Source organism: Pseudopodoces humilis, chromosome 1, assembly GCF_049639895.1.
Source record: "Pseudopodoces humilis isolate 2021_Gansu_Grassland_sample_001 chromosome 1, ASM4963989v1, whole genome shotgun sequence".
Taxonomy (NCBI): Eukaryota; Metazoa; Chordata; class Aves; order Passeriformes; family Paridae; genus Pseudopodoces; species Pseudopodoces humilis.
In genome coordinates this window covers 72,494,101-72,508,075 of record NC_142200.1, presented here as the reverse complement: position 1 = coordinate 72,508,075, position 13,975 = coordinate 72,494,101, and positions in this window count along the sequence as shown.

The following is a 13,975-nucleotide window of genomic DNA, read 5'->3' as shown; positions in this document are numbered from 1 at the left end:
TCTAAGCAATGAGCACATAAAGAAAACCTCAGTACCTTAGCAAAGATCATGAGATTTTTCTGATATCATTTGCACTGCTGGTCAAATCTTTCTGATCAGTGGCAGGTCAGGAAAAACTCAATCCAACAAACTGATGTTCTTGAAAGACCCTGTGCCATAGCTGAACTTTCTCAAATACTGTAGCTTCTGGTTGTATTATGGTTATGATAAGGTAGAATGTATTGTGTAAGAAGGCATTTTTAAACATAATCATAGAATGATTTGTGTTGGAAGGCACCTTAAAAGATCATCTAGTTCGAGCTCTATTGCCATGGGTAGCGAATCTATGACTAGACCATATTACTCAGAGTCCTAACAAACCTGCCTTTAAATACTTCCAGGGATGGGACATTCACAACTTCTTTCAGTGCCTCACTACCCTTACAGTAAAAAATTTCTTCCCAATATCTAATCTAATCTAATCTAATCTAATCTAATCTAATCTAATCAAAACTTGCACTCTGTTTAAAGCCGATGCCACTTGTCATGTGACTACATGCTATAAAGACTTAAAGATCACAATTGCCTTTAAACCTTATCAAGGCCACAGAAGGAATTTGCTATAGGATAAACCACCACAACACGAGCTTCAGATTAGCACAGAGGAGAGGAATGTGCAACAGGACAGCTACTAAGCCTAATGCCAGGCCTAGTAGAGGTGAGCTTTGCTTAGCACCTCTTAGTTAATGCATCCAGAAAAAATTCTCACTGTGACAGACTGTGGGAAAGAAAGCAACTGCTTATAAACATACCATGCCAAGTTCTGGACATGACATCTATGCCCTGTGGATACTGAACTTGGACTGTAATAAAAAATACAAAGGTGATAGCCCAGAAGAATGTCTTGAGGACCCTCACCACCAAGAAGGGCAGAAGAAAAACCAGCAGGATATTGCCTGGATCCATAGGGTGGTGGTACCTTTCTGCTTATTCTGTCCCTTTGACTTTTTCCCTCCCAGCCCCCCTTTCCTATCTCTTTCTATCTCTCTTCTTCACATTCACTGTTGAATAGAATCCTTATTATTGGCTTTGACATAAGGTCTTGTTTGCACCTTAATTTGGGCGCAGGCATTCTCTAAATAATTGGATCATAACAATTGCCCTTGTGAAATGTCCCTCTCCAGCTTTCTTGTGGGTTCTTTTATGTACTGAAAGTTCTCTCTGGAAATTTCTTTTCTCCAGGCAGAACAACCCCAACTCTCTCAGCCTGTCTTCATAGGAGAGGTGTTCCAGCCTTCTGATCATCTTTGGGGTCTTCCTTTGGACTTGCTCCAGCAGGTCCACGTCCTTCTTATATTGTGGAACCAGGGCTGGATGTAGCGTCTCACAACAGCAGAGTAGAATTTCCAGTTTGAAACCTCTGAAAACTACAGCAAATAGATCTACTGGGAAATTTCCACTTTCTAAGTTTTACATTTAATAAGACCTGCTCATTATCCTTGAATATATCACTTTTAGGGTCACAGCATCTGAGACCATCTGTCACTTTGACTTACAGCTCTGATGATTACTTCATTATAGAGGTTTTAGTGTTTCAAAAGGGAGGAATTAATTCAGGAAATATCCCTCCAAGCAGAAAGTCCAGCAAGTCTCTATATTCTCATTACAGGGATTCTCTGCAAAAAAAAAATTTGCACATTGGCCTGAAGCTGTGCACATCTGATCCCTAGCACCCTCTATCAGGAACAGGGCATCTAAGAGTCAAAATGATGATCTCATTCTGGTTGCAGATTAGCTTGAAACAAGATTTCACTACATCATGAGTGCTAGAGGGCTTCTCTGGGTTGTTGCAGTCATGACTTGTGTGTATACTGCAGGATGTAGATTGTTCTACACAGGTTCCCAGGCATTAGCTAGGCTACAGGAAGTAATCTTTTTGGCAGAAGCAGTCTTTGTTGATTGTAAAAACTGTAAATGCCAGGGGCTACTCCAGCTAAACAGCAGATTTCATCCTTTCAGGTCTTGAGAGTGCAGGCAGGCTTGGTCAGAGCTCAGTGTCTTGTTTCATCTGAAATAAGGATGCAGTCAGCACAGTGCTGTTGAACTGGCTACTATCTCCTCTGACAAACTATTCCTGCAAAAGAATTCCTATCAGAAAAGAAGACCTTTTCACTACAGTATCATACTTTTATAGTTCAAATATTACTTTATAATATTACTATAAAATAAATTATTTTAGCTTGCAAAGTACTTAAACTTTTCCTCTTTATGATTTTGATGCATGGGAGTGATTCTAGAAAGTGTTAATATCTGATTTGTTCTTCTAGCATATATATGTCTGCCTTCAGCCTTTTGTATGTACAACGTATTAAATATCCAACTAATGAGACATTACAAAATAATTTCAATATTAATGAATTATGAAATATAAATTTGATTTTTCTTAGTAACTGATCAAGGCTGAAAACAACATCCATTTAGATGCTGGAAGTAGAACAAATTAGTAATTACTCTGTGGTCCTTCTTTCTCTGGCAAGATACTTTTCCTTTCTTTTTTCTTTTTTTACATGTATTGCAGATGTTACTAGGATATTATGTATTTAGTGTCAGGATTTGGTTATAATGTGGGCCTTGCTATCCTGGGTGGCCAATCCATGCTATTATTTTTGTTTAATATGCCTAACCTGAAAATACTATGCCAAATAAATAAGACAATAATTGAAGCTTCAAAGTCATAGAGTGGTTTAGCCTTGTTCCTTCAACACATCAACACACTGAGGTTTTTCACTACATTTCACAAACTGTAATTAAGATAATAATTACTGATAAACTGAAAATATGCCATTATATTTACTCTACTAAATGGTTCAAGAACAGATTGGGAAGTCATTACCCCTTATTAAGTCAATGGAGGAAAAAGAGAATTTCATAACTCTTCTGTTCCATCCACTCATCTTTCATCTGTTCTTTCTTAGCCTGGGCTAATTCAGAAACCTGTTTCATTGATCAAGACCTCAGCATAAACTGAGCTGATTGTCAGCTCCTTAAAGTCAGTCAGTCAGTCAGTCAGTCAGTCAGTCACTCACTCACTCACTCACTCACTCACTCACTTTCACAGAGGAGAAGAGTAGAGCAGAAGGCTGAATAACTGCAAAACCAGAATAATTATTTCCCAGTCCTTATTAATACAAGTGTCACATCATTCTCATTTTGGCCTTTGCATGTCAGGGGAAATTACATGACACTCTAGTCAGACCAGTGTACCAACTTTCCAGGTACAAAAAACAGATCATGCAGCAATGACTGAGAGCTCAGTACAAACACATGTGGAAGGTGAAGGGGATTGATTCTGAGGGAGCTGTGTCTTCACATGATACTTGTTCATGTCTCTTTAGCAGCTATATACATCTTCCACTGCTAAGATGATCAACAACTGGGCAGATCCATCCAAAAAATGTCTGCTTACCAGGGAATGTCTGTCCTTGTCTATATATTCATACCCTATTAACCTTAATGGTAGAAACTGGTACATTTCAAAAGCCTTTACCTGTATCATAAGTAGACTAAAACTTGCTTATTTTTAGAAGTCTGAATGTCAATGAATTTAATCACTGGGTGTGGTAATAATACAAACTGGGGCAGCTCTCAAATTTCAGCTTGACTTGGACAGTAAAAGTAGAACTAATTCTGAAAATACATGTGCAACTGCTGCCTATGTCCTTAAGCAATCCAACATTCAGAAGACTGACTTAACTGTAAGAACACAATTGGAACATCCAAAGGTTTTAAGTAGGTGTATAAAAGTAAGAGTCAAATGCATGTGAAATATCACATAGTAAAATCCTTTTTGTTTAATTTGCAATGTTATCCTGCACATCTCAGGCATAACGAATTAATTCCTGTTTGCCCATTTATGAAGCAAGGCCTTTATTACTTTTGGCAGCATCCTGGCTATTCACTATATTTTTTTCAGTGAAGTCCTAGAATTTGGGACAGAAAATAATCTATTAATTAACTACTGTCATTGCATCATAGTGTGAGTATCTAATCACAGTCTAGATGAGGAGTAGTAGCTAGAGAGAGGTTACATCAGGTCAGTCATTTGGGCTCTTTGCTGAAAGTGTTGATCTAAACAGCTGCTCATGGGATTACTCACAAATAAGACTGTAAAAAGAACACAATTAAAAGTTAATCTACATTCTATTTTAGAAACAAAACTAATTCCCCCAGTTTTTAATAATCTGCATAGCTTGTTATGAAGCCTTTGCTCTGGCAGTAGTCTCAAACTTAATTACCTTTTTTTATTCTAGTTTTTCAGAAATCATTTCAACTACAGTGTTAGTAATTTTATCTTTGATGCTCATTTTAGCTTCTCACCAGTTCCTGCAGCCATCTTCTGGGAATTGTGAGATCTGGCTGGAAATCATAACTCTACAGGCTGACTGCTCAGAAAGAAAGCATGGTCAAAATATGCAGCATTAGACTGTGTTCAGGGATCCCTGTGTGCAGGGATTTTCCAGTAGGTTTTGACTCAGGTTGGGCTATGCATTTCATTCCCTTTCCATGATTGGAGCCAACATTTTTATTATTAGATGCCTTAAGGAACTGTGCTGCAAAAAGAAAAAAAATGGGGTTCTTTGATGAACAGAAAAGGAAAAAAAATCATGTTGGCCAAGACTCATTAATAGTTCTACTTTTCAATTTTTCATAACTTTGTGGTGTGTTTTGGAAAAATGGGACATGGGGGAAAAGAAGCATCAAGGCAAAGGTAGTGGTACTGTATTCAGTGTCTTTTCTTAGATTAACAAGTTTTCTGTGACAAAATAATGAAAAGTTTATGCTGAGGTCAGAACATCTTGGCCTCTAGTCATCTGAACACTGATGCACTGAAAATCATGCACTGAATTTACAAGACATATATGCTAGAAATATAAGGTAAACTACAAAATAGAATAAAGATTTATTCTGCACAATAAACTGTTTGTCTGGACTGCAAGATTTCCAGGTAGATTTATGCAAGCAAGAAAAACCAAAGCCTAATATCTTTTCTACCACGAGTAGCTAGAAATTTTTTAACCAGGCTACATTTTTGTCATCAGAGGACCTTTCAGCAGAGCCTGAAGCAATTTCACTAACATCTGTCTGCCACAACTTTTTTCCTCATACTCTTAAATCTTACACATTTGTGTCATTAAGTTCAACAAGGCAGAATACTGAAGTTTTTTCAGGCTTGCTTTCTCTGTATAAATCATGGAGACAGAGGGATACATGCCTAAAGAATCCATACAAGACTGCAGGCCGGCTCTGCCAGGCAGATAGCTTACCTAACCAAAGAGGAAGGAGGGGGGTGGGAAATGGGATCTTCTGGTTCAGCTTTCTCTTGATATACCTCTTATGAAGGAAAATGTTTTGACCATCTTGCTCCAGAAATCCCAAAAGAAGTATGAGCCTAACCAAACCAAAGTGCATTGCATTGGAGATGAGAGCTGTGTAAAAGAATATATTGTGCTACAGCAGCCTTTTTGTACCTTTTTCTTGGGAAGAAGATGGAGTATTCACATTTTTTGGGCATACCACAATTGGAAGACACCTGGCTGCAGTATTCTGGTTTAAAATATTGTGAAGATTCTGTTTCTTCTGTTACAGTAGCTCTACTTCATGTGAAACTAGAGAGAGAATAAACATGCCTCTAACCTACTGATTTGACTACCCGCTTGGGCAGAAAAACATGCAGGTCACTATCCAGATTGTGCTGGGATACAGTTGAAGCTAAGTCTTTCGAATCGTGGTCAAGTGCTCCAAGGAATACATCTTCTATATGTCCAATATTTTAAGTAGTGCTTTCTCCCTCCTGATAATGTATGCATTCGTACAGCATTTGTACTTCTTTTCCTAAGAAGGCTCCTTGAATAATCTTCTGTATGTTAACCTCTCCTTTTCTCATAATTCTAATAGAACTTTCTAGCATCAGTTCCAGATTGAATTCAATTATCTCTACCACAGGTAAGCAAAGGTGAGACATTATTGACACAAGCGTTTTCTCCTGATATGAATCTATTTTTTAGATGGAGAATCAGCACCTTGTTTATTTCCAGTTGGACTGCTTCAAATATTGGAATGTGCTGCAGTCATTCAACTGGATGCCTTTTAGCTGGGGCATCTCTAATATCATCTGTTTTGCTAAAGGTTTCCTGAGTGGATAAAATTTAAGTGTGGTTGTGATTTGCTTTGTTTACCTGCCAGGACTCTAGAAAATAAAAACAAAAACAATGAATTATGTTAGAGAAAGGAAAGGTATTTGCAACAACTTTTGATGAAACTCATAGCAGAAATACGCCTTTCATTAATAACATTTTGTTTTTCTTTGTTGTAGAATTATCTATAGGTTATATCTGATATTTTTTAATTAAAATGAAAATAAACCCCTGTCATTTTACTTCTCACAGATATTTTCTTTTACCACATGCCTACAGTTTTGTTCTGCCTGTCTTCGCCACCTCTCTGTTGATCATTATGCTTTTTTTTGGCTCTTATCTTAGCTTTGTCAAATCCTGCAAGAACTGCTCCATCTGTTTGACATTAGGGTCCTCCTGAAGCAGAAACATGAATCTCAATGTGGCTAAAGCATTAGACCATAAATATTTTTAGGATATAGGATCTATTTCTGCTTCATAAGCCTTCTCACACAGTGAAGCCTCACTCTAACTTGAGTGCCTGCATGTGATTGAAAAATAAATTGTTTTTAAAATAACCTTAAAAGAAGAAAGAATTCTTGTCTGCTTCCTGATATAGGAGCTGCTCTTCTCAGTTACCAAGCAGAGTGCCTGATAAAAGTAACTGGTTCTCACCATGTTGAAAGGGAAAAGCAGGAAATTTCACAAATTGGACTTGCTCTAAAAGAAGTTTTATGTAGACACACTGGAAATGAGGAAGAGATTTTAAATATTAATGTTTATACAAACAGCAAATAACTACTGGAAAGCTTTAAAATGCTTTTAACAAAAATAAAAATGCATATGGCTTTCAGCAAACATAAAGTTCAGTTAAAAGAAATGCATCTGTGTTTGCTGTTTCAAAATATTTAGGAATATGTTGATTCCAGAGATGCATTAACCACCTCTTTAACCTAACCACTACTATTCATTGCATAACTATCCCCATGTGGAGTATGGATTACTATTTTCATTTGTCAACATTAAAACACTTGAATAGTGGGAGAAATAGTAACTGTAGTATTCCCATGTCTTTTAGTTAGCAAAATGTTAACTACAGGATTTGCTGGAATATTATTGTGCAAAATTTACATATTAACTGTAAGAAAAAAATCTAAAGACCACTTCAAATTCAACTTTATTTTCTCTACACCCCTTGTAGACTGGGAAATTGTCTAGACAGTATAAAGAGTTTTGTTCTTATGGAAGTTCACTGCTGAGCTTTTCTCAGTACTGTTAAATATAGGGTACAATTTTAAACACTGAAGCAAAATTCTGTCCTTTCTGCCAGATGCACCTGTGCTCCTGAGCCCTTCTTTGGCCCACATATGTGCTGAAAAAGAAAGGTATTTGTTGGTTGCTAAAAACAAAATTTTAAAAAAGGAAAAAGAGAAATTTTCTGCTGTGAGAAGTCATAAAGAACACTTAAATGCATATTAGTGGCTTCTGCCTTTAAAATCAGTCCATTTACACTGGGATAAAAAGGGTGCTGCAGTTAAGATAGACCTCTCGGGAATATTTCAACTCTTTGTAAATAAGCACGTTGTCACTCTGTGGACTTTCTAGGACTCTTCAGAGTCTTCTATGCAGTCAATCTCTGTGACACCTCTATATAGGGTAATAGAGAAAAATGGTCATTCTACAAATAAACTTCTTCTACACCAACTTTTATTTTATTTCCCCTTGGTCAAGAATAAACCATGACTTGTCAGATGTAATTTTTGATCTGAGTCTGACAGCATAACTCTACACAACCGCCCAGGAATAACTAAAAAGTTGAATTATTCTTTTCCCTCACTTTTAATTTAAATTTGATTTTAAAGAAGGAGAGCAAAGATTGGAGAAAAATGTAGCAAACTATCAACATTAAAGCATAGTTTCAAAACAGCATCATGTTGTTTCTGGCTTAGAATCCTGGGAGGCCTGCAGGAACAGTAGTGGATCTGTGGCTATAGATCTCTCTGCACCTAGATCATACTGTGCAGCATGACAAAAGACACTATAAAGGAGCAAAGCTGGAGCATTGATAATTTTGAACGAGCTCTGGCAGAAGCATCTTTCACCATGATCTGGTGACTTGTCCTGCACATTGGAGGAGGCAGATGCCCCATCCCTACCTTCTCTAATTTCTTGCACTGCTAAAATTTTATATTGTAAAAGTTTTACTTACAAAGTAGTTTGGCAGGCTGCAGTCTTGCTTTGACATATGCCCCTATGTACCACAGAAAATATGTCTGCAAGTTTAGAATAGTGAGGAAAGACACATATTTTTAAATATGTCTTTTAAATATCTCCAGGGATGGTGACTCCAGCCTTTTCCATTACCTGATCATGTTTTCGGTGAATAAATTTTCCATTACATGCAATCTAAACCTACCCTGGTGCAACTTGAGGCAGTTTCTTCTCATCCTGTCACTTGCTAATTGTAAGAGGCCAACCCCAAACTCAGTATACCCTCCTTTCAGGGAGTTGTAAAGAGCAACAGGGTCACCCCTGAGCCTCCTTCTCTCCAGGGTGAACAACCCCAGCTTCCTCAGCCACCCTTCATCAGATTGTGCTCCAGACCCTTCACCAGCCTTGTTGCCCTTCTCTGGATACACTCCAGCAGATCCACACTCCAGCCCAGCTTGGTGTCATCTGAGAACTGGTGGAGGGTGCACTCGATCCCTTCATCCAGATAATTTGTTAAGATATTAAATAGGTCTGGCCCTAACACAGTCCTGGGGAACACCACTAGTGACTGACTGACAACCTGATTTTACTCCATTCACCATCATTCTCTAGTGGCCATGCAGCCAATTTTTTACACAGAGAAGAGAGCACATCCAAGCCATAAGCAGCCAGTTGCTCCAGGAAAATGCTGTGGGAAGTGGTGTCAAAATACTAATGCTCAGGCAGAAAACACCCACAGCTTTTCCCTCATCCTTAAGCACATCACCTTGCCATTGAAGGGGACCACACTGGTCAAGCAGGACCTGCCTTTCCTAAATTCACACTTGCTGGGCCTGGATTGTTCTGTACCTGCCATGTGATGGCACTCAAGATGACTTGCTCCATGACATTTCCCTGTACCAAGGGCAGGCTGACAGACCTGTAGTTCCCCAGATCCACCTTCTGACACTTCTTGTAGATGTGTGTTACATTTTCTAACCTCCAGTTGTCTGGAACCTTTTCACTCAGCCAGAACTGCTGGTAAATCATGAAAAGTGTCTTGGTGAGACATTTCAGTGGCTCCCTCAGTACCCTTAGGAGGATCTCATCTGACCCTATAGACCTGTGTATTTCTAAGTGCTGCAGGAGATCACTGATCATTTCCCCTTGGATTATGCAGCCTTAAACTTAAAAGTATAGACATACTTGAAGTTTTCTGTCCAAAGAGGAAATGAAAACTTATTTTGTTGTCATTCTGAGAAAATAAAATCATTTTTTCATAGAAAAATTACCTTTTTTGGGGGAGACTAGCAGAGACTTAAGAGTGATTGGAAGTGATGTGTAAAATATCTGTTAAATAGGGATCGAGAAACTAAAAGGATATGGTGTGAGTTTTCTAGATCTGATTGTTCCTTCATGACTCCTTCCTTTAGATATTCAGACCTAAAATGAAGGAGCCTTACATTGGCAAGTAAAAGCAGCTGTACTATGTTAATCCAGAAGTCAAACAATCTGTGTCTTATTTGTGACAATGACCAAAACTGGGAAAAACTGATCAACACAGGATGAGCATATTGCAATTCACTAAATTTTGGGTTTGCCATCAAACAAATGGCCAAAGGCTTGTGCTTTAGCACTAGCAGTACAGGGTCCCAGGATGTGCATGTCCTGCTTTGGCATGAGCTGTTCTTAATGGTGCCAGCAAACTGTTCGATGGCCACATGCTTGTGGCCTCCCCTGTTCTGATTTCACTCTGAGAGCACCCAGAACAGGGGCTGGCACCCCTACCTAGTCACTGTGGGACAAATAGGACCCCATGGGCAATGGGGATGGGGGAGGGCACATTGTGTGACTGGGAAGCAGAAAGAAAGAGGCAGGTTGTGCTAGGGAAACTCCAGGACTGAAAGAGGGACACCCCCATTACTGTGTCCCTCTGAGAGCTGAGGATGCTGATGATTTGTTCTGACTCATCATTCATCTTGAGAAAGACTCGAATCTTAATTTTGACACCAGGGGGACACCAGAAGGATGAACACAACACCAGAGAAAATGCATAGCAAATCAATAATTTTCTTGCATAACAATTTTAATGGCATTATTAATGAGGATAAACTATATAATTTTTGCAGTAGATTGTTAAAGCAGACTGTTAAAACATTAGCTAGGCTAACAATTGTGGGAAACAGTAAAAGTAAGAAGACTTTCAGAAGCTCTGGAAAGAGGCCTCAGAAAAGAAAAAGCAGAGAAATTAGAGCTAGCTGCAGCTGCAAGGCCTGAAAGTAAAGAAGATTCAATAATACAATATGCAAGGACATGAAACAATAGTTGAGTTTTTAGGCTTGGCCAAGAGAGACCTTAAGACTGCAGAAAAATATGCTTACAAAGATAGTAGAAAGTTTTAAGCTTAATAATGGAATATTGTGTATTGTTAATTGAAGGCAAACAAGCAAGCATTGTTTGGAGAAGGTGTACATGTACATGTGTTTCTAGTGATTAGATTGAACAATTGTCTGTAAGCTTTAGCAATATGCTATTGGCTGAAAAACTTATAAAATGTTCTGTAACAAAGAGATCTTTGGCTGCTTGTGGAGAGGTGAGTTTGTGCCATCTCCTCTGTCTGTAACTGAGACTGGTGCCCAAAATAAAAGCTTGTGATGCATCACCCGGCTGTCCTGTCCCATTTGTGAAAACCAACAACAACAATAAATTCTTGATTCTACATATATGCCTATATATGCATATATGCCTATATCAAGATGATGATTGCAAAAATATTCTCTGTTTCAGCAGACTCTGTCCCAGAGCTTGTGACTTGGTGATCACCTGGGCCAGATGTGGTGACTTGGTACTTGATAACTTTGAGTTAATTTTCTTCTCTACAGAATTGTACAGCTGACCCTTAACTCATAGAAACTTCCAGCATTCACACCATCTAAGGAAAAGGTATTTAGAAGGTGAGTTACAGGATGCATGGCAAATTGCCTCCATGTGTTTGTATGGACTTGCAATCAGTTTATTTTTCTGATCCCTCCTAAGTTGCCAAGCAGCAACCAGTACCCTTCTTTCTTTGCCACCAGCTGACCTTTCCTGTACCTCCAGAGACTTTTAGTTTGCACCACAAGTATACTATATGGACTTATTTTCGGACCTTGCTGCTTCCTCATGTCTGACACTTGCCTCTTGTCTTCTCTTTTCATCCTTCCCTAGAGGATACAGACGGGTTTGCTCTGCAGATACTTGTGTCTCCTGCAGAGCAACTAGTGGTTAATAAACCTCCTGGTTTATTATTAAGAAGCTGCCTTGCAAAAATGACTGGCACTTCTGGGATCCCTGTTGCTATTTTTAGCTGGGAGTTCAAGGCTTGAGATGTCATGGAAAATGACCTTCCCAAGGAAAACAGGATTTATAGATTAGCATAGTAAAGTGGGAATAATTCCCGCTCTCAGGGAACCTGTTTGGATGAAAGAAGCCTCGCTTTCAATTTTCCAAAATTAATTGCTTAATTTATTCAGTCAAGTACAGGGAAGTTTGGAGAAGTTTTAAATACAGAAAAGGTGCAAATCGTATAATATATCTCGCCAAAGCTCCATTCTTAAAACCAGCATTTGGAAAGCAAAAACAGGGACTTAAATTCATATTGCTGAGCCAAACGTACTAACCAGAGAGCAGAAGAGGAGAGGCAAGTGGAAGTGGAGGAGAATGGCAGCCAGCACTGACCTCAGAGCAGATAATCAGCTATTTAAGGCACTTAGGCAGTGCCTGTGACAGGGTCCCTCTGGTAAAGTAGGTGACCAAGTACCTGTCTAATGGCTGCTGCCCAAGACCGTGCATGAATAGCTTTGGAGAGGCTTTGCCCTGAAATGACCCACACTCTTCTAAGTTTGTTCATAAGCACAAATAAACCAGTAGTATAGGGGAAGGGGAAGGGGAAGGGGAAGGGGAAGGGGAAGGGGAAGGGGAAGGGGAAGGGGAAGGGGAAGGGGAAGGGGAAGGGGAAGGGGAAGGGGAAGGGGAAGGGAAACTTTGTAATGTTGGTTGCAATGTTGGTCTTAGATATCTAAATCCCTTCCAGTCATGTGGGCCTGAATGTAAACATCTTTTTCCAGCTTTCTGGTGTGGTAGGAAAAAGGCAAATCATAACTTGTGCAATAAGAAGCACTAATTATATATGTTTTAATAGGATTTAAAAAAGAAGACTCACTTTTTAAAGACTCAAAGATTTCAGGAAAGTGCATTGTGCCAATTAGATTTAGTAGTACCCTTAGAAAATAAAATTGGGTTATTCAATTATCAGTTACATTTCCAGGCATTAGTTCCCCTGGAAACTTGTCAAAGCTTTAGAGTACAGCTGTCAGGGCAAAAAATACAGAAAAATAATACTTTACAAACAATTTGCAACTGACCTTTAAATGTTACTTCCATCAATGAAACTAAAAATTTAGAAAACTTCTCAGAATAATCTCTTATGCCTGACTGAAATTATATCATATTGTGCTTGTATATTACTTGATATATCTTCATATATGTACATACACATATACAAAGTTAATTGATCTGTGTACCTATGCACAAGTATTTTATATATATATATATATATATACACACACTACATTAGATAATTCTTTTACCTGCAGTAGGTTTCCAGAAATTCCTTTTGGAAAAAATAGGACACAAATGTTAGGAACAGAAGCACTCATGTCACTTGCTTCATGTCTAATAATGATCTTAGCAAGAGTGAAGATGAAATTTCTCCCCTAGATGTTTAATAGTACACAATCAGATTTTGGTTTGTTTGTTTGCTTCTCTTCTCTGATGCACCAAGTGCGGGCCACTGGCAGAGTCTCCACTTTGAATTAAAATATATTAATAATTATTTTCTGAGGTTTACTCTCCACCTAAAAGAGAGTTTCCTGCACGGAGGAAAGATTGTCTCCCCAGCATATAACCTAGGATATCCACAAGAAATGCAAAGCATGGATATATTTTTATAAAAGAGACATGTAATTTACAACTTTTTTTCTACTTCAGAAAGCAAAAGAAATTTTGCAGGTATTGGCTGCTAAATAAAACAGTTTACTACACGATATTGGAGATTAGTATGACATTACAGGAGAAAACATTCAACAAAGGTTGCTATTTTATAATATAAGGAATTTCAGTAAAGAAACCTGTTGTGTCCTTAAATCTGTTTCTTTTTCTACTTTTACTCAGGACTTCCGCTTTCCATACATGTCTTTTTTCTGTTCTTGCTATCAGAAAAAAAATTAATGTAACTTTCCTACTTATATCTTTACAGAAACACTAGGAATAAAGTTTTGGTGCTTAGTATTTTGGGTAATAAAGATTTGTTGCTTACTAATTTAGGGTATTAATCTGAATTGCCTGTTAGAGACTTTATTCCTGTTAGGTTCAAAATGCAGCCATGACTTGCTAGTCAAACAAAGAGCAAAAAATGCTTATAACACTTTCTCAAATACAGAACACTGATTGTATTTTTTATAGCACCATCATTTGCTATTGATTATTCCCAAGGAACATCAATCTAATACACAGAGCAGCAGTCTTCTAACTTCTGTGTGTGTAAGGCTTAGATATATTTAAAGACATGCTACAAGAGGAACTTGCTGTGGGGA